This window comes from Amblyomma mixtum, chromosome 3, assembly GCF_055824585.1.
Source record: "Amblyomma mixtum isolate Tamu chromosome 3, ASM5582458v1, whole genome shotgun sequence".
NCBI classification, from domain to species: Eukaryota; Metazoa; Arthropoda; class Arachnida; order Ixodida; family Ixodidae; genus Amblyomma; species Amblyomma mixtum.
Window position 1 is genome coordinate 171,164,873 of NC_143014.1, and position 22,237 is coordinate 171,187,109.

The 22,237-nt window shown below is 46.8% G+C and overlaps 1 long non-coding RNA gene and 1 pseudogene across 2 annotated transcripts in view; both read right to left on the minus strand.

Moving 5' to 3' along the window:
• Window positions 1-417: 417 nt before the first annotated feature.
• The window catches only part of LOC149352696 (uncharacterized), a 42,456-nt pseudogene continuing 20,636 nt past the window's right edge, over window positions 418-22,237 (minus strand). Inside the window, exon 4 of the transcript XR_016289328.1 lies at window positions 418-5,278. The product of XR_016289328.1 is annotated as an uncharacterized LOC149352696 (transcript). The remainder of the gene's footprint in view (window positions 5,279-22,237) is intronic.
• LOC149352697 (uncharacterized) lies at window positions 18,276-20,312 on the minus strand. The gene is made up of 2 exons (XR_016289547.1): window positions 18,804-20,312; window positions 18,276-18,401 (listed from the first exon to the last, which is right to left on the minus strand). It is a non-coding gene; the product is annotated as an uncharacterized LOC149352697 (long non-coding RNA).

Genomic DNA, 22,237 nt, shown 5'->3' on the forward strand with positions numbered 1-22,237 from the left:
GGCAGGCGTATGAGTGGCTATTAGCGACACTTAAAACTGTTTTCGCTGACCCATCTCCCTTTCTTGCCACAACTGGAGGAGAACATTGGCGGCTCTTGAAAACCGCATTCAGGGTAAAATGAGGAATATTTTTTTCTGACGTCGTTCAACTTCATTTTCGTTAAATGTGTTATATCCCTGTTGCACGGTAATCTCGAATGCCATCGAACCGATAGCCTATCGCCTCAAACATGAATTGAGGGTTCCTACACGGGCAGCTCCAATGGCAATCCAGACGTCTGTCGAGTCAGTGAAGCAACGCGCAACTCTATCGAGATCTTGAGGGTCTTCGAGCGGCGGCTGCGGGCACTCTCGGGCGCGGAGTGCTCGCAGCAACGTGCTGGGGAATAAAATCGGAGAAGTACAATCTGAAAAGTATAGAACATAAAATATATATACTTTTTATTTTGTAGGAAAAGGACAGGCCGGGCTACAAAACACTGCGGCAAGCATAATACCATCGTTGCCAGCGATACAAAAACAATTGACACCAGATTCCTCAAAAGTGCATGAATACTGTGCAGCTTGTCCAAAACAACGAAATTAATTTCATGAGTGATTAATATTACGGTAACAAATAAACACTTTATTTTTAATCTTTCCAGGTCTGCAAATTTATTGGCGGCGACGGGGGAGCCAAAAGAGTCTGCAGGATGATGAAGTTTCTCGACGGCGATTGAGTCAGCGGCGTAGCCAGCGGGACCGCTCCGTCGAGTCCGATAGCAATCGAGACTCTTGGAGGCTTTCGACTCATTAGCTTTTCAAGGTTCTCATGTGACAGAGGTAATACTTGAGGGTGAGGATACATATATGTATGTGGACGGTTTATTCTAAAGTCAGCTATGTTACTGCCTGGGACATAGTTGAAGGGCAGTAGATAACTGCAGCTTGGTGGGAAGACCGTTATAGATGCTGCTAAATAAGAAAACGAGGCCGAGAATGTAGTCGTCTGGGAACGTGGGCCGCAACTTGAAGGGGATGACCTGTGCGTCGAGATATGCACATGCGGAGCACAGTGTAAGGTGCCTGGTACAGTGAGCTGTGAAAAATTATCTGAAAAGAAAAAAGGACAGAAGCTGTAGCAATGTGGCGTCAGCAAGAAAAAAAAGCGGCAAGTTAATTCCTGCATTCTCAGATGACACGCTGATGTGCAATGAATGCAGTGAATTTGTCTTCGTGAGAGGGATCGTCTTAGATTTCGAAGCCATTCGAGGTGGGTTCTCAGATAGCCTTGATTGTCAACGGACGCATAAGTGGGATCGAAGTGCAAAACGTGAGCCCCGCATGAACAATGCTCCCGCAGTAGTCGCTTCGGCAGGAAGATAGCACAAGATAAGGCCGCATTGTCACCAGCTAAGTGATTTGCGGTTCGAAAGTTCCCGCCCCCACAATCAGCGCTGGGTACTATCATGCCTGCAAGTGCTTCCGACCGTAGACCAAGTTGTGTAATTCATGATTGAAGTGTATGGAATGTTTACCGTCCGAGCACAAGAATTCGACTTATCAAGTGAAATCGCACGGTTTGAGCCTTGGATGCAGCAATGGCCCTCACACGCGCAAGAGCTACAAGAAACGGGGCGATTTTAACCGAAAACCGTAATTTCGCTTAGTTTCAGCTTCGTTACGCAGGAGAAAGAAAAGTGAAATGTAATGTGCCAAATGCCAAAGCTGCTATATACTCAATTACAGTTAGTGCTAGAAGGGCGTGCTTTATTTTTGTGGTGTGTGAGCATCTCGGTTCACATACCCAACAAGTCTAGACAAAAGCATTTTTAAATGAGAAAGAATTTATGAACTCAAACTTTTTATATATATTGCAATATTTCATTGTAAAAATCGATATATTCGCAGATCTCCCGTCGACAGGCTTGAATTTTTTTTGGTATTTATGTTTTTGCCATCGTGAAAAGCGGTCCCAATTGGCTTTCTATGGCAGTATTTACTGCTCGACGCGAGCGATGGAGAAACTTTAAAAGAAAGATTTTGCTACTCATCGGAAGAATGGACCATTACTTTCAGTGTTTTCATAACTAGTGCCTTACAATTTTCGAATATTCAAAATTTTTCTCCAAGAATGTTGAACATGATTCGATTCGACACCCTGGCCTTGTTTGTGACGAAGGGTTCTGCTGCCGCAGGTGACTGGAGTGCTTGCCATGCGTATTGTCGCAGTTGAGAGAGCTGTTAGTGTTACACAGGACATTTTCGGTGGTCGTCAAACTCTAGTTCTTTTGAATCTGTCAAGGACCATTTGTGCCGATTGGAAACAAACACTGTTGCAAATTGCGAGCCATTTACTGTAGAAACCATTCATTTTGAATGAGGTGGTCAGAAAGTGCGTCTTTTGAAGCTCTGGATGATCCTGGATAAGTCCGCGGCGATCCAACTTTTTTTTTTTTTAGTTTTTCACGTTCTTTTTGCTTCTTGTGGCTCACTGAAGCTCATTTGGTTCAAGAACCTTACCTTGTCTGCTGTGTAAAGTGGTATCAAAAGCATATCGGCTTTTTATTAACCGTACACGGTGATTGCTGGCATTCAAGAGACCTTTGGAGCCATCGGCGGTGCCTTTAAAAACCAACTTACCCATATCTCTTTCCTGGAAACACTGCTGATGCGCAATTACGCATCAACAATCCCTAAATACAAGACAGAATGACAAGCAGGAAAACGAAAATTCTGAGAGCACTTAAGTCTGCTTATGTGGAGTAATGCGAAAGCGTGTTTTTTGAGGAAAGGAAAGGGCGCAGTAGCTCTCAAATCTCGATATCCAGGTGGACACCTCATCCGCGCCTTAAAGCATGCAACTGAAGGTGCATATGACATCTTTCCGAACCCCTGTCGTCAGCTAGCCTCCAACTTCACATCTCGACATCTCGGTGGACACCTCAACCGCACCTTAAGGGAAAATGTAGTCTCAGAAAGCATGCGATTGAAGGTGCATGTGTCATTGCTCCGAACCCCTGTCCGAAGCTAGCCTCCAACTTGACTAAAACGTGTAACTATAGGCAAAGAATAATGCTGTCACACCACCGGAATGCTGTACGACGAACGGTCGCTCAAAATTTTGGTGAATGTATTCGGGAATACTGCCTCCACATTGAGATCAATCTGTGGTGACATCACTGGGATTTCGTCTGCACCTGCGATATCTGTTGCTAAAAACAGCGTCGTCGCTTCCTCTTCTCTCTCCTGTCCGCACATGGGAGCGATTGTGACTCAGCTGGGGTGTGACCTCATCACTCTCTAAATTTTAATCTCTCTCGCACGCCGGCGGCTCGGGTTCGATTCCCATCTAGACCCCCATTTTTAAGCATGAAATGCTTTTAGCCCCCGTTGTCGGAAGTGTGGTGACGTCACGCCGAGACCGAGAGCCATCATCCGGGCACTGAAATCCACTCATCCGGGCACTGAATTCCAGTCATCCGGGCTCTGAAACGAGAACATCCGGGCACCGTACGAGACTTAACGAGATTTAACGAGACTCTGTAAGCCCTCCTACGCGACCGCCGGCATGCAAGCGCCGGTTGGTCTCCAAAGGAGTCAAAAAATAACTGCTGCCAGTGCCTTCTCAATGTTTATCAAGATATCAGTCGCTGTGCGTTTGATAATGCACGGAATTATAATTTCCGATTTCTAATAACGCGTGCAAAAAGCACATAAATGCCACGATACACTTCGTTGTCATACGTGATCTCTTGTCATACGTGATCTCTTAGGGGCTTCGCGCATCGAAGCAAAGCCGCGCAGGCGCACAGGGGCCCGGGGGAGAAGCGCTGCGTTCAAAGGGCAAGGCATCGCGCCGAACGGGTGGTGGCGTTCCTCCCTTCCATTACGGTGTGGTTCGGGTGTCCACCGAGATGGCAGAGAATTACTGCGCCATTTCCTTTCCTCAAAAAACCTTGCGCTCAAATGGCAAGGCATCGCGCTGAACGGGTGGTGGCGTTCCTCCGTTCCTGTACGGTGCGGTGCGGGTGTCCACCGAGATGACATTAGGCTCGTAAACATTTCATGCTTACTCTACTCTCGGTTACGGGAGAGGCAGAGATTATTTTTTTCTCATTTTTATTCTAATGTCACATGACTTCTTATGACCGATGACGTCACAAGCGACCAATTTCCGGTGACTGATTTTGCGGACACTTCCGGCGTCAGCATAGCCGTGTAATGCTTTCGCATTAATAATCTCCGATGACACCGACACTCGCTCCGTCTTGATAGAAAAGGGCATGCACTAGAGTTCTCAGAACACTAACTCGCTTTTTCAAGAAATAAACGCTGTTTGTTCTAGTCAAATCTCCTTGGCCAACACGAGCGCACTGACTAAGTTTGCGCTCTAGTAACCTTAACGTTTCAAGGCGTCACTCGTCCGTCATAAAAAAAATCCGTCTAATTAGAGTATGCAGTCCTCAGAGAAGCCAATTAGTCAGATTTACAGCACAAAACACAAACGATTATTTCTTTTACAGGCACGCACATAATTTCGTATGAAGGGTAACATTGGTTGGAAATTATAACATTGCAATGCCAGAATTTTTCAAATTAGTACTTGGGGACCAAGGGATAACATTTTTTTTTCGAAGATACGCATGAGGCTAGAAGCGTTTTTTTTTTACGCGTTACAAAATCTATTTGCACTAGTAAGTCGAAGGACGTGATACCAGGCTCACTGCATTGAGATATATTACTCAATGCATTCGCTAGCAAACATGAAAAACAGCGAACAGAAAAAACATGACAAAACAGGAAGCTTCGCCGACTTCCCCATCTGCCGAAATTCAGCGTTCCCGCTTTGGGGGACCACTCATCAAGTGGCAGCTCTGTCCACGCTAACGAGAAGCCAGTTAGGTGAGAGACTGTGGCCTCTTCGGCAGGCGACATTGCGAGTGGAGTCGGGGCCGAACCGCTGGTCCCCGCGACCCCATCGGTGAGGCGTCGCGGCCGGAGCTGCCACCGGTCACCGGGGACGGCCCGAAGCCGCCGCGGTGCAGAGGAGGGAGCAGCAGACGCGCCGCGTTCCTGCCACCGAGCAGCGCCCCGAGTGAGCGCCGCCCCTCAACGAACGAGGAGCGTCGTTCTCGTCCTCGGCGCCAACAATAGCTGCGCGCGGCGCCAGGAATGTCGCTGCTGCTTTCCGTCGCACGTCTCCTCCCGGGGCGGGCAGGGGCCGGCTGCGGCGGTGGTCGAGGTTCGGTCCGCCCTCGGCGTGGCTCACCTTGGCGGCATTCCACGCATGACTGAACTGCGAGCAAAGATAGAGGGGGGGGGGGGGGGGAAAGAGGAAAAGAAATAAGTATTGATGCTTCAGCGCCAGTGGTGGCTGTTGGTCCTGCTTGGTGGCAGCACTATGGCTGTTACTTTTCAAGACACTTTACTGGAAGCAGTGGAAGCGCATATTCGCTGTTGGTTGCTGTGTGTAGTGCTCTCGAAGGCGAAGGAAAGTTTGCCACAAGCTAAGGCTGGCGTTAGCGACTACAGTTATTGTGCATCTACAGGCATCAGGAGACAGAAAAGGTTGCCGGTGAAAATACTGAAATGTGGAGCTAGTATGTATATTTTTCTGTGTGTGAATTTAGCAATTGGAAGAGCGACCTTGACCTAGCTCTCCCCGTCAGAGATAGCGAGTTAGAAATTTGAACCTTGTTTTTTTGTCCTCTGTTAGAGTGACCCGTCGTTCAACGCAGCCGAGTTGTTACTTTTCCTCTGCCGAATACTTAAGTTTTCTCACATCGGGAGCATCGAATCGGACGCACCCAGGCTATTGTCTGTAGGGCAGCTGTGTTTCAGATTGCCTCACTTTTCCAGGCCTTAGCAAACCCCATCTACGAAGCGCTATCCCTTCGGAGAGTTCGAAGTGCGAGGCTAACGAGCGTCTTTATCGCCTCAATACGCCCACACCTGCAACTGTAGGCTGTGCACAGTATCCGTTCGAGTGGGAAGGCCGCGGGCGATAGCAGAATTCCTAGGAAGGAAGCAGCTTAGAAGACTTTGCTTCTATCGGAAGATACGCGGCCTACTTCCCGCACAATGAAGTGGGCAGATGTCAACGTGACCGAAGAATCATACGTACACCTCCGCTATGGCTGCAGGCGTGACGGCAAGACCACTCAGCCTTGTGCAAGGATACATACGCGCCACGTGTATCTCAGCAAACTGAGTGGCAACTGCATCCGTGGGAGATAAGCATGGCAACAAAAAAATAATGAAATATAAAAACATGCGTTCTCGATCCAAAATGAGCTGTGTCGTATCTCTGATATCTTTGCTCAAGGTTAAGCACTGAGCGGAGGCACAGACCGATATATCCTTTAGAGCTACATGCCTCTGCTTACGAATGGACTGGACAAAAGTATTGGATAATTTTCGCACACACATCGCACAGAATGTTAGGCTGCCCAGTCATTCAGATGTTCACACATTGAATTCGTTTAAAAACCACACATGAAAAAATGAATAAAGAAAAGACGCAAATTTTCTTTTAAAAGTAATTATTCTTAAAGCACAAAAGAAACAAAAATGCTGTTCAATCGAAACTAAGTTTTAACTGACATTAAGCAATTCAACGGCTTGCATGTGTTAATGCTAATAAACGCTTGATTTTGATAACTGTCAGAGATGTTGCGAAAAACCCGCGTATATTCTGCATTATGGCTTGTTCGTCTTATCGTTGGACTTAGGGACCTTCCTTGTCGCGGAATGAGTTCCTATCTGTCGCACCCACGGTAGATCAGTGGGCGTTCCGCTCCTGGGCACGATCGAGGTCGCGTGTTCGGTCGCTACCGTGGCGGCCACTTTTCGATGAACCCGAACTGCGATGGCTTGCGTGCACTGAGATTTCAATGCACCACAATGCACCCTGGTGGAATCTCAAGGGTAGCTTTGGCATGAAAAAAACCGCCGGTTACCTTTCCTTCCTCTCATATACCTTGCACTTCTCATCGTTCAAGAACCGGACGGGTTGCATCATTAATATCACGTACCCTAGCAGTGAAGGGGCTGGGAAGAGAACCTGCCGCCTTTGACGCCAGCAAAAAAAGAGATGGCCACCGTAACTGCTTCCGAGGCTCAGGCGGAAAATAAGCGGAAACATACACATACGTTCTGGCACCTGCATTTGCGGTAAAGCGGTGCATTGAACAATATGTTCGACATAATATGAACTAAGCTTCGTAAAGAAGGTTTGGTTTGGTTTATGGGGTTTAACGTCCCAAAGCGACTGAGGCTATGAGAGACGCCGTAGTGAAGGGCTCCGGAAATTTCGACCACCTGGGGTTCTTTAACGTGCACTGACATCGCACAGTACACGGGCCTCTAGAATTTCTCCTCCAAAGAAATTCCAGCCGCCGCGGCCGGGATCGAACCCGCGTCTCTTCGTAAAGAAGGGTCCACTTTATTTCAACGAAAAAGTATGTTTTGTGATGCGCTAACGCGCGGGGCAGCAACTCTTCATCCGCTCTCTACAAAGCACATTGTACTGAAAGGCCCCCTTGTACCAAGAGTATAATAGACGAATACAAGTTACCGTAATCAGTTCACTGAATTATTTAGATTTATCTATATTTATCTCGATTAATTCTTGCGCTTAGGCTACCATCATGGACCTCAGCTGTGAGGCCGAGGCAGTGCTTTTTAGGATGTAATAATAATATTTTTCAGCAAATATTGTTTGGTCTCGAAATCTTGCCCAAAAATATTGTTAGCCACTAGTACATTTCTTCTTTCGCACTGTGTGTCGCAATTACAGCCGTTGTTTTCGCTGGCTCTAGATTCATTGATTATTTTTGCAGAATGGGGTAACAAATTCTCAAGAAGCTCCTGATTAGTGGAGGAAAAAGTAATAATTGGGGCTGCTGTGCCCTTGGACAAGAATGTATAACTTCAATATTCAAAGAAGCTGTGTATTGGTGATACTTGTATGAAACCTGCAAGATTTGCAAAGAATGCGAACGGGGGTTGTTCTTTGGATTCACATTGCTGTCCCCTTGCTGCATCTGAGAGATTACGCCGCTGCAGACGCTATGAGTAAGCCGCACGGTTTAGAGCTCTGAACTTCTGCAACTTTCTCAGCGCTTTCTTCGCACTACAAAGAAGAAAAAAAAAACCTACCGGTGTTGCGTAATTCTTTCGTTAGCGCGGCTCTACCCATTTCTTTTGCTTGGTGGCTAGCCTTTTATCGAGAGGAAGGAGAAGCACCCCTGACTGAGAGTATTTAGCTTCATTGAACGGTAACAAAGTAATATTTTTTACGATATGTAATATATCAGCCCGCAAAGCATGGATAGGTAGCCAATCATCATCGAAAGAAGATGCTTACATTATATGCAGAACTTGACTATTATGTTTTCCAAGTCATGTTACGCGGAAGGAGCGAGAAACATGTGCTTAGAAAACACACAGTAAAATGTTCGCAAATTGAAAAAAAAAAAAAAATGGCCCACGTTAGCATTTAGCAGCCGTTGCTTAAATGTAGTATGTTTTTTTCTATCCATTCAAGGGATACAGACACAAAATTTTGAACGCGAACAAACGACATCATTTGTTTGGTGGGCGTAACGAGCTGCATTCTAGCGAGTTTCAGTTGCAGGCGTTGAGTGGGACATAATTTAAAATGATTTTTAATGCTGTCCGAGGAGCCGCTCCGCATTTCCACCTACATCGTGGCATCAAAGTGCACTTTCCCCAATTATTGTGACGTCACCGAATCCAGTGATTGTTCTCAGGAACAACCAGTGCTTGCCGGCGACGCCGACGTCATCAGTATTGTGAGTTCAGGTTGGCCGGTGCACCGTGACGTCAAGGTGCACTTTAGCACTGGCGCCGACCGAGACCGAAACTGTAGACACATAATCGTTTGTAATCAATTATTAATGCTGCGCGCTGGTATTTTCAGCTCATTTTCGTCATTACTAGGCCCGTAAACCTCTTTCAAAGCAAAAAAGAAAAAAAGGGACACCCAACCTTTTGTGTCTGTACCCCTTTAAGTTTGCCTAGTGAAAGCGGGGGCGGATAAAGTTACGTGATCAAGCTGGCCAAACGGCGGCTGCGTCATAGTTACTTCCATGAGTGAGCATGAACAGCGCCGGCTACGCGTTGGCGACACAGCAGCACACTTCTGGTAGCCCAGAAGAGGGCCAGTGAAGTGGCTCAGAATCCAAGCTACGCGACCAGTTTGCTCTGGTGGGTGGTTAGAGTCGCGATTTTACGGCACAAGGCCGAGGTTTATGGTTTGGGGGGGTTTAACGTCCTGAAACGACTCAGGCTATGAGGGACGCCGTAGTGGAGGGCTCCGGTAATTTCGACCACCTGGGATTCTTCAACGTGCACTGAAATCGCACAGTACACGGGCCTGTAGAATTTCGCCTCCATCGAAATTCGGCCGCCGCGGCCGGGATCGAACCCGTGTCTTTCGGGTCAGCAGCCGCGTGCCGTAACCATTGAGCCACCGCAGCGGGGCTAGCATCCAGCGTAATGGTGACTGCCGGTCTGGCACATCCTATATGCGCCTTGTTTCGAATCCAACACACTCGCTGCGTATTTTGCTTTCCTATTTGTATCTTGAGTAAAAATATGCGAGACGCATCACAATAAGGTAACAATGATAACTTCTTAAAACAGAACACTCTTTTAAGAAGTAAACATCATAAACCCTCGTGCCAGTATGTTTTATAATCCCTGACAGGAACACGTTGAATTTCAGGCAAAATTTGAGCAAGCGGGTGCATGTTCGTTATCCGTGCATTTTCTGGTTGCTGAGAAGTCTGCGAGCACCGGCGCCATCTAAAGAGCAGAAAGGGAACTTTTATGCTAACCTCTAACTTTGTCACGTGCAGCTGGTTTATTCCCGGTTGACACAGCCACAAAACGAGTTAAGATGCGTTCTTCCTTCGGTATCTCGGGCCACACGCAAACAACCAGCGCAGAAAGCCATCAGTGAAGGGCTCCTCCTTTCAGACAGCTCTATGACATGATTTGACCAGCTCGCATGACCTTCGACTTTTGCGTGGTATACGCACGCCTCAGTGCTTTTTTTTTTTTTTTTGAGAAGCGATTCGCATTTTTATCGCTTTCCCTTTGCTATCACTGTTGAATTTCACAAAGATTCTGCCCTGCTGTCGAGCGCTCGAGCCAAATATTGCTTTGAAAACAGTATTTCAAACCACTGTTAACCTCTTTACCAGAGGACCAGTGATTAACGGCCCGTTTTTCTACACTATATTGTCAAGGGCTCCTGTTACCTCCACACGAGATGGTTAGTTAGGACTTCTAGTTAGCTTACTCCATACAAAACGGTTAATATTAATAAGTTCTCTGACCTGCACTAGATTATGCTTGGCTCGCGGGTTACATAAAACAGCTACTGAACACATAAATATGCCCACGTATGCAGTTCTTTTTAATAAGCCCTCTGTATTTATTACACCATTCGCTTCCTACGCGCAGGCAGGTTACTATAAAAAAGAGACCGCGTATATCATCCGCGCCTTTTAAAACAATCTTCCTCTGAATTAGAGGAAGTGGAAAGGGAGCTGGCTCACTTTGCATACTGACTTCGTACGCTGTTTTCTGTGTGCACTAAGCTGGCTGCTATTTTCGGTGCGCGTTTACCCGTGATAAAACAAGTGCGAATAAAAGTCTGTCCGGCTGAAAAAAAATAAAAGAGGTGTAAAAAGATAAAAAAAAAAGAAGAAGCGAGTATACGCTCACCAAGGTGCCGTTCAAACAGCTATGGGGCAAACAGAAAACGGCGGAGCCCAAACGAGGCAAAGCGCGCAGCAACCAGCAAAAAAAAAAAAAAAAAACGCCACTGGGGTTTCTGCTTCCTTTTCCACGCATCTGCGGCATTGCGCAGTGACGGGAGTGCTCTCCGCAGGCTTTATGCGCGCTCCAGCGAAAACCGTTATCGACCGTCCGCTGCGCCGGGCGTACGTTGCGCGCAGCATGCACTGAATGTTTCGCAACCCACGCGGCATCCGTCTGGTGCTGCTGCTGCTGGCGATGGGGGTAGGCACACTGGGCGTCAGAGGATGCCTCCATCCACCGGCGTACTTAGCGTCGCCTCTTCCCCGCCCCTTCCGCGCTTCCTTTTCTCGCTGTTAGCTTTTGCCTCAGAGGCGTAAATAAGTATTCAAGAGCTCGGCTCCCAGCAGGCGGATCTGATTTCGAGACGCGATGTTTCACATCTCCAAAAGCGCGAAAGACGAGCGCACAAGGAGGTTTTTTTTTTATGTCTACTTCAAAAACACTTCTGACGCAAAGTTTTTTGGGGCGCGGGCGTCGTGGCCACAAGTGTAACATGGGAGTTTTCGCGGGGGAGCAGTGCACGGGGCTATGATCAACCAGTCGGCTCAGCATCAGGGGCGTGTAGCGAAGGCGGTGGGGGCTGGCCAAATGAAGCCTCTGCCTCTTTTATGTAGAAATCTCTGTACAGATTCCTTACTACGCCGCTGCCGGCCGTAAATTGCTGATGGGATCGAAAGTGAAAAGATGTGTCGTAAAATTTTTGATGCCAGCACTGCATTTTTTTTTTGCCGCTGGAGTGGCTTTTTCCGCGATTTCTTTTTACCAGTTTGGGAAAAGCAGAAAAATAATGTTTCGGAGAACATTTATCATCGTTTGCTTCATTTTGTTCCTATTTAACGACGGCCCTGGTTGATGTACACACTAAGAAGATATGAAGGCGATTAAAAACTTGTACATTTTTACATATATTTTCACCTGGGCTGTCAGACAAGACGTAACGGACGGCTGGGTCATTTTTAAGCAACCTGGAATTATGTTCGCGCACAAGATTTTCAGTGCGTGGGAGTTTTTTTTTTCTTAATTTCGCTTCCATTTGAAAGAGGCCGAAGCAAGCAAATGGAGCCCCCGAACAGGTGCCCCACATAAACCTAACTACCGCGGCGGCTGCATAATGGCGACTGCTTTATGCTCAATCTAGCTGAATTAAAGTGTTTCACCTAAGCCCGTTTTTGCAAGAAGGCAACAAAAAGAGTTAGTATTTTCCACAGTGCGAAACTGTTTTCGTGGACGAGGGAGCGACTGGCTACTCTGGATTGGATGAGACACGGTAGGTGGCCTTCACATCGCTTCATACTGTGTACGTATACCGCGTCAGTAAGGTAAATGCTGCAGCAGAAATAAGAAGCGAAATTCGAGTGTCCCGAAAACGTGCAGAGTGCGTTCAGAAGGGAGCCAGGTGCTACGCAAAAAGGTGTGGCCGGTCGTAGCGGCCCCTCGTGCCTATTGTGTAACTGTGCGATTTCCTTCGCGATATCACTCATCTTGAGAACAATTCCTCCAAGGAGTGCAACTTCGGGTGTAGAGATATGGCATCCGTAAGTGTGCATATTTATTTAAAAGAGATATGAAGAAAAAAAAAAGAGTGAAGAGCACAGCCTCTTTAGGGAGGAAAGCCGGCTACACAACCCGCGTAGCGAAAGTGAGGTCAGAGAGCAGAGTGAGCGGAAAATGACGAAGCTGGCGAAGAGAAGTACGGGGAGGAAATGATGGTATATCTGTACCAAACATATCTGTCCCAATAAAAAGAACAGCCAAAATTCAAAGCGGCCAGAGTGACAGTACGCTCGGGTGTGTGGTAGTTTAAGTACAGAGGCGAGCTCCCATTCACATCTTGAAACAATCCCAGCCGCGGCGGTTGAATTTCTTTGGAGGAGAAATTCTAGAGGCCCGTGTACTGTGCGATGTCAGTGCACGTTAAAGAACCCCAGGTGGTCGAAATTTCCGGAGCCCTCCACTACGGCGTCTCTCATAGCCTTAGTCGCTTTGGGACGTTAAACCCCATAAACCAACCAACCAACCAACATCTTCAAACAATCTTTGACTTTGGTTAGAAGGTTATTATCTGCATTAATGAGAAAGCATTACGGTGCTCTGTATTGGAAATCAGAATTATATAGCAAAACAAACTGAACTTTTACGAAAGGGGCCACCGCTGTTCTTGGCGGCGCCTCAACGTTTGCGGACGATGAAAGAGAGGCCGGGTGCTCTTTTTATACGTGGTGGCCTATACCGTGTGTCGATATTATTGAAGCCAAGCTGTTTGATTCCAGTGTGCCATCATCAACACCCAATGAAACGCGAACAGAACAACTGAACCTCGATCACAAAGAGTAAAAAATATTAGCGGCTGGAAAGGAGAAATACAGCCATTGCCTATTAACAGTTCCAAAGAATGATCTTTACCCCTTCGATGCGAAAATCCGCCGCACTGGTACTCTCCCTGCCTAGTTTAATATCTTCCATTTCTGTGGTTTGCGTTTCAGTACTCTTGTTCGCGTTTCACTTGACGCTAACAGCATAACTGCTAGGGCGAATGTGTCTACATTAGCCAAGGCTCAACCGCACTATAGGAAGACTTTTCCTAGAAATTTTTCCGCCCAAGATATTAGTGGCAGAGTGCAACAGTGCCACAAGAGGCGTTATCTGGTACGTGCGATCGTGTCTTCCAGTGATGCCGACTCGCTCCGGATGATCTATTCATTGGTCAGCAGGTGAGCATTACTCGCAGAACTATGAGAGCAAAAGAAATGCGATTTCAGGTAGTGAATTAAAGAGCAAGTCTTACGAGCAAGGAAGAAGAGAAAAGCGGCAGGTGAGATCAAGTGTTTGTAACCGCTATGCACCCTGGCCAACCCCCCGCCGTTGGTATGTGCCATTAATCCTGAGGACATCATCATCATCAATCATCATCAAGTGACTGCATTGGCGATTTTTACGAAATCGACGCCACTCTGCGGGGGCGACGCGAACTAGTCTAAGAAGGATCATGTTGTCAGAGTTTTGGTGAAAAAATACACCTTGGAAAAACCGCTGCATGGACGTTTGGATGCTAACGAAATAGAAGAGCCGCTAACCGTCACTCGAAGAAAACGTCGACGTCGCCGCCTACCTTCAACACGCAGAAGCCCGAAGACTTGCGAGATTACGGATCAAAGAGCAGCAACGGACCGACGCTAGACGCTACAACCCACGAAGACGCAACGCGTAATACAAGCCAGGAGACAGAGTCTGGGTTTGGACGCCCATTCGCCACCGCGGATTGAGTGAGAAGCTTTTGCGCCGTTATTTCGGCCTGCACAAGGTTCTGCGTCGGCTAGGTGAACTGGACTATGAAGTCGTCCCTGAGGAAATGACTGCATCCCAGCGACGCCGCGTACGACTAGAAGTTGTCCATGTCGGCCGTCTAAAGCCTTATGGGCGCTAATGAACGCTGCGTTTCCACTCTCGGTGTTTATTGTGCGAAGTACATTTTATTTGTTTTTAATCACTTTAATTGTTTTAAAGCATCTGGTCGATGCTTCTTTGAGAGGGGAGTAATGTCGCGATTCTGTGTAGTGTTTGTTTGTTCATTCTTTAAAGCTGCCGGCACGCCGCTGTATCGCTTTGTTTGCGATGCATGACGCGACCAGACTTATCTCGACTGATCGCATCCAGGCGGAGCCGATTCTACGTTGTTCCAGAATGTTGTAACTCTGCACGCTTTATCTCGAAAGTTCGCTATTGTCTTTAAATTGAGCCTGGCCGAGAACAGTCGGCATTCTGTACTTTGTGGGCGCAAGTCAGCCAAAATAAAGAGTTTCGTTTGGTAGCCATCCTCGCTCGCCGGACTGCAGTCACCACTACGTGACAATATTATCAAAAAAGGCTATAAAACGATACACGTATTAGCCTTAACTAAATAAAACTATCAGTGCACATCAAAGCAAATGCCTAGAGATTATGGGGCAGTGAAACTAAAAGCTCTAAGTGCAAGAAAACACGTCTGCGAACTGGTTCACTTAGCCACTTCTTCTACTTTCCTCCTCACTTAATGCTATTCCAGCAGTTATTGATTTACTGACTTGTTCATTTGGTCATAAACTGATGTAGAGACTTTTGTCTCTACATATTTTTGTGAAAATAAACATCAAACCAAACCAAACATCAATGCTCGACACCCACTGTCGCTTACAAATACTCCTCGTTCGCTAATCAGCAGTGGCCTGATCTTTTTAAACTCGGACTGCACTGCACACAAGTAACGCTTTTCTGCACGTCTGACTCATGCCTCTGCGCGCCCCAAAGCAGTGCGAACACAATGCGACTTGTTCGGTTCACTGCCCTCGGGGCAAGATTTCTGAAGCAACTGCAAGGGTTCTCTATCAGAACAAAGTCTCACGAGTAATTGCGCTTTTTCTGCATGCTTTAAAAATACTGTAGCTACTTCCTGATTGGAATTGCAGATTTTTAAGGCAACAGCGTTAAGGGTTCCGTTCAGCGGAGAAATTGCCATAGTTTGCATTGGCGTGTCGACAAAATGGGGATCGATCGAGAGGCTGGAGACGTCACAACCACATGACCTCGCGGGGGTAATTCGAACACCCCGCAACGATCACACAGTACAACAGTGATAATGTCACTGCACAATTACTCATTGGCTTACAAGGTCATGTCGTCATTCCACCACCATTACGTAGTGAGTGAAGAAAGAAAAACAGTTCCACTGAAAAGGAAACTGGTTGAGCTGGGACTCGATCAGCGGCCCCCTATAGGAGTTGAGCTGGCCGCGCTATCCCTCGACCACTGAGGAATATGTTCGTTCATTGCGATAGTTTGGGGGCTTTATGCGACCACCTCATACTGCATAGTAAGGAACAAATAAAAAACAAATAAAAAGAAAAGAATACAATAAAAGAAATGAAAGGAAAGAACAGAGTCCGTGTCGAAGTGATGCGAAAGAGGACGCCGTGTCGAAAGAGGACGCCAGGCCGCTGAAGGCACCCATTAACACTACTGCGTCATACCCTTAAGGCGGAGCTTAATGGTCCCCGGAATTTTTTTAAATAATGCAGCCTATCCAACAAACATGTGTACCACTGATTATTTTAAAATCTGCAAGATTTATGCTGGTCGCTATCTGCGGCGCTGCACAGTAGAATTCGGATGTTTATGCAATAGGGACTTGTCTAAGGAACCGTTGCTGTTAAAAAAGGTCCTTGAGGCATCTCAAATGAAAATAACATAAAATAAGCTAACGTTTAAGCTGTGTCATTTCGGTGGTGATTGACCATCTATTTTAACGGTGTAGTCAATGAAGACGCACTCGCGAATGGTTGTGTAGGAAGAGGTGTAATGTTCTTTTTATGCGATGTCGACTTGCAAGTAAGCGTGTCAGATGATCTACAGATGACACACAGCAACGCAGCTGTCTACACGGCGGAACCTAGACTATACTACAGAGCAGCAACACGGGCGTCGCGAAGACAAGTTTGTCATGAACCAATGAGAAGAAACATCTGAAGACGTTGGCGGCGCTGTCATTCATCGTGCACATCGACCACAGCAACTGCGAGCCACAGTCGTGGTGCTTACGCACATCACGGGTGTTCAAGCAACATCACTAATAAATATTTCAGGCTTCACTAAAGAGAACAGGTCATTGCAGTTGTCAGTGTTATGCGGCTGAAGGCTAAACAGCTTCAATATCGACACCGCCTTTCTTTCAAAACAAGCTCGAGCGACGACACGACGCCCTATCAGGATCCATCGAGGAAGCGAAGCGTTTTTCAACAAATTCGGACGTCGGACCACAGTGTGCAAATCCTGAGACCACTCCTTCTTTCTTTTTAACACTTTGTTTCCATACAAATCCAAGTGAAAGCCCAGGTCACCTTGGTCCGTGTTGTACTTTCCGTTGCCTCTGCAGTTTCAAGCGAGAAGTCGCCGACAACGGAGCGCAGCTCATGCCGCGATACTGCACATGGCGTAAGGCGGAGCAGTTGTTTCTTTTGCCCTCATGCTCGCTGAGTCATCGAGGCTGTGCATAGCTGATGCTACAGAGGCTGAACTCACATTTAGATAAACGGGGTCTGCATAGTCATCTGTACAGAGAGCGACAAAGTAAGGCTTGGTATACGCCACAGGCTGCAAACACCGGCAAAACTGCATCGTCGCGCAGTCTGAAGTTGCACGTCTGGCGCTAAGGCCTTGCTATGCACACGCATGTGTATTTGTTCTCGCAGCCATATCTATTTCTTCCCTTCTGGTGAACAAACTGGCGATATGCAGCGCATGTCACGAAGGGCCCCAGTTTTTTAATCACCATATCACGCTCGCAGTTCGACGGTGCACGACGGACGATGATAAATGCGCTGTTCACTTCGCAGTGACTTGATAGATAACATAGTGTCGCAACAGATCTTACCCTATTTTTTAGCCGCAGGTCGTCCTCAGATAAATCGACTTCTCCCCTTTCACAGGAACCCCCATGGTACCGCGCAGGAGTCGTCTTTATGTGTCCGAAATTCCCGTTCTCGACATTGAGAGAATTGGTCAAGGACGTTGAACACGCACCCAGCTATCCCACTACCCAATCCAGCCCTCTCCACCCACATCTCCTCATACTGAACACCGTTCTATGACATTCTTATCTTCGTCTACGACAGCTGCACCGTGATGACAGCTGTTGCTAATCATCCTGTGCATTTTTTTTTTCACGTTCTTACATCTACCGTCCCAGTAAACCATAAAACGTACCATAGACATCAGCAAGATATTTACGCTGGACATTAGACACCTCCATTAGACATCCATATTAGTACCGTTTACGAAAAATCTACGTACCTACAACATGAAAATTGGGGTCCAGTTCACGTTGTAGGTACAGCCTTTGTCAAAAGTTTGGAGCCCAGAGGGTTTGCTTCTGAAGCACACTGTCTGGTTCGTAATGCATCTCCAGCGCTCCAAATTTGCTAAAGGTAAGAAGATTTCTGGTCCTGCCTCCTACAATCGGTAGGACTACCACGAATGTTACAGGAGTCCCACTGCGAGGCTTAGAAGCAAACCCCCTGGGCTCTAAACTTTTGACAAAGACTGTACGTACTGCAGACATCACGCTCTACATTTATCAGATATTTGTGAACATGTAAGTACGCCCAGTCTACGTAGCCTAGACGTCTATATAAAGAGAATATGACTATACATAGATCAATATCCAGGTGAAAATTTCTAACTGGTTCCAGTCCTACTGTTTTAAGAGACACATTTCCAGACTGGAACCAGCTGCAATACGAGACGCAGCTGACACCTGTTACAATTCCAGATGGAACGGAGACCTACTGCATCCCAGCCACAGACTTCCCTATGGAGTCGTCGGGACGTCCAAGCACTCCAGCTAGCTCAAATACAGTTGAGTAAGCGAGTACATGGCCATCATGGGAGCCCAAAACACTGCAGATGACTTCCTAGTGCGTCAGTATTTTATTGCGCTCGGCGCTTTCACTGAATCTTCTCGTTGAGCATAATCGTCAGGTTAACAGCTGCGGTGGCATCAATACTCTTCAGCCGAGCCCAATAGGCCAGGGTTGCTGCAAAAGAAAGCATAATTGTTCACTTTTACAGGTGACAAGAGAATGGCACAGCAACCACAACAAACAAACCCAGTAATTTACGCCACTTTTACCGATGCAAGTCTATGAAGCGTGAAAGGTTGCCCTTGCAGCACTAAAAGGCAGTCGTGCTGAGCGGAGTGTGCTTGCACACGCACTTCGGCACACCATCCGAACGCATGCCCACATTTCGGTAGTAGAGGCCAGCTGGTTGCATACATCACCAGCCTTTGTTTCAATACACAGCGAGTTTGGCAAAACAGCCAAACGAGTGAGCGTAAAAATATAACGTGCCGATAAATGCGTTAGAATTTTTTCATTACGAACGCAAAAAATAGCATAAAATACACTTCAATGAGTAAACTGAGACTGAGTACGCACCAAGAAAGGTCACGATCCCAGCCGGTGAAAACGACTTGTAGTCCTAATTCGTACTGACGGGTCCACTTCGCCGAGTAGTAAAAGCAAGCAAACTGTCTTCCTTCAGCTCCATCAAGGAAAGAACGGTTGAACAATCTCGCCAGCAATAATAAGGGAATAATTAATTCTGTGTCGAGGTTCTTCAAACACAATGTTCCCACGGAACACGATTGAAATCGCACACGCCCTGCGCTCTACCACTGCCGCCATGGCTGAACCTAGCCTCGTGCGCATGTGCGAAACTGTCACATATTTTGTATCGTCTCTTTTTTGTACTTAGTAGCAGGCTTGGTGTGGCATGAAAAATAAGTTAATTATTTTTAAATTGTAGCATATTACTTTTTTCACAGCTGCAATCGCCATGCGCAGTTTGCGCTATTATTGATAAAATACTATACGAACTACAACGCGATGGCGGCTTAGACAATTCACCGCACTTTCCCCGCCGCCGCCTGTCCGCAGCATAGAACAGGCATATGGGCAGCGCATGTAGCATGAAGGCAAGATGACCAATTATCATTAGGGTAACGGGCTGGATTCAGAGAGAATGCAAGCACAGCAGAGAGGATCAGGGCAGGTGGGCAGATGAGGTTCGGAAGTTTGCTGGGATAAGGGGGCCGCCGCTGGCACAGGGTTAACTGGAGAAATTTTTGGCCTGCACTGGACATGATTACAGTGTTGACATGATGATAAAAAGCGGGACTCAAGAAGTTTATTCTCAAGAAATATGAGGTCACACATTCAGCAACACAAATGCCTAAGCTTTCCTCAGCTCAACATTCCAATAGTTATCATTGCTAGCGCGATTAGCAGATTTAAGACATTTTTGAAAAAAAAAATAACTCCCAAAAATTGAACTGAACCAATTCTTGTATTTTAAATAGTTGGATAAGTTGAATAAAACATGCTTAATCAGAAAAAATGGTTATTATATAGTCCTGGCTGCTAAATAACAAAAGTTTTTTAGTGTGTCCTCACTTTTCAGTGTGGTTGAGATAGCTTGCAGGCTGTAGCACAAGGTATAAATTGAATGTAAGAATAGTAATGAAATAACAATGCGAATCCTGACCAAAGTGACTGGCATTTCAAACCAACTGCGTACAGTTGAGTCAGAAACCTGATGCGTGTGCATTCAGATTTGTCTGTACTACTTCCCGTATTTTTCTTCTTTCTAGGCAGGATAATGTTGCCGTGAAGCGAGCACGAAAAAACACAAAAACACAGGCAGCGCTGGTCATGCCTCCAATTTGTAGTCAACAGCGATTTCAAACTTTAAATGCAGTAAGGCAACACGAAATATCGAACGATTGAAAAATATGGAATTCTTAAATTATATATCTCGCTTACATACCCAGGACGTGACAAGTAATATCTACGAGAAGTCTAGGTTAAGGCAGATATGATGTCGTGGGTACGTCTGCAGCTTTTCCACGAAAAAAGGTTGGTAGATAAGACGTCTGAGAGATTTTGGTTTGGTGCATAGACGTTCAGACTTAATCTGGACATCTATGGGAGGTTTGTGGTTTGCTGGGGTGGCTCGCGCGCCGACATGTCATCGTTCGTTTACCACGCGGTACGCATTATAATTTTCACTCTCGCCAGACGCGCCGGTTTGCTCTGAAGAAATTGTGATCACGTGCGGCACCCTCGACAATGCATAGGAACATTCGCAAAATAAAGTTTCTCGCTTCAATGCATTCTGCTTTTCGGCCTGTTCGCTCTCATTTGTAGACAAGACGCTGTCTTTAAGCCCTCGAAAGCAGCAATGAAGGGAGGCAATAACGCATGCTGAGCTGGTGCTTCGCCGAGCCAGCTAAGATAGGTTATCTGCCAAATCACTGCAAAGCGAAGGGCGCACGCTTCCCCGGCCGTCGTGAGCCGCTGAACTATGCACGCGACGCGATAGTTGAAAAACACCGGCTCATGGCGCCCAGCCCTCGATCTAACTAGCTTACTCGCCGGAAAGTCGGAACAGGATATGGCTGCGAGCACGAAGAAACGCGAATTCACGCACTAAGGTCACTACACCAAACGTGCAACGTCAGACGGCGCGGTGATGCAGTTTTGCTTTTTTTTGCCGGCTGTCGCGTGCCCCGCCTTATTTTGCTGCTGGTTGCACTCGCGAACAACTATGTGCGCCTCTACAAAGAACTCGACACACCTCAAGCAATACCTGTGCTACACGGGCGTTTAAAATGCCTTCGAATTGAATGTAATCCCCCTCAACTGCCGGTTTTGTGCTACTGCACGAGGTTTTTGAGCAGCATTCGGTTGAAATGAACTAATATCGGCCAGCAGTATATATGTGTAAATATCTGACCGAAAACATCTTCGACGGTAGTCCGTCTGGTTGGGTTCTTGAGATAGTTGAGAGGAAACTGACGCCAACGAATATTTTAATATTGCCCAACGTTTCAGGACCAACTCGGTCCCTTCTTCAGGGCTGACTAAACTGTGCCAGCAGCAGCGGGGTGCTGGCTTCGCTCTCCCTTTGTTAACACGTGGCGCAGTCCACTAAGGTACGCGGAGTGGAGCGTTCCTGGAGTACTATTCATCGCCACCTTTGTGAGCCGTATGTGCCATGACTCCACATGTCGCCTCTTGGACAGGTTTGGCTCCACGGCCAAGACGCTCACCTCCCCGAAGGATAGCATTGGGAGCATTGCAAGTAGGTGGGCGTTTCTATAATCCGCTTATTATCGCGAGTGAATTATATTCCTCACGAGAGGGAAAAACTGTCAAAGGAAGTTCTCCGCACATGTGTCCGCAGAATGTGTCCACACGAAGTCGTACCTGTCATGTGTTATATTTAATTGTGTGATGACGGTGTAGTGTGTAGTAACGCAAACGAATAAACTTGAAGTGTCATGTGAAGAACAATGAGTTGCATAAAGAAGTGATGACGTAGTCTAAGGGTCGTGTGACAAGTGTCATGTGACTAACGATGATTTATGAAAATGAAAGAAAGTAATGACGTTTTCCAATGGCCATGTGATAAGTTTCACTTGACAATGATGGCTCAAGAGCCATGCGACGTGACAACGAACTTGAGAAAGTTGCAAAGTCATTCAAGGGTCATATGATAAGCGTCATGTGATAACGAACTTAGGAAAGTTGAAACGCCATTCCAAGTCACGTGTAGTGTACAAACGAAGCACATAGTAGCACAAACGAAGCACCTAATCACTGCAACAGCAGCAACAATGCAATGCTTACGCATTTCTCCAATGCAGCAGACTGCAGTGCTCTCAATTTTCGAACCCTGCTATGGTTTGCAGTGCGAAAATTATGCTTGGCTCACGATCGCGGCGCCCGTGACGTCAGGTGCTGGCTATCCACAGAAAAAGGTGGGCGCCGATAAAACGTAGCTCACTGCCACACTTTCAACCATAACT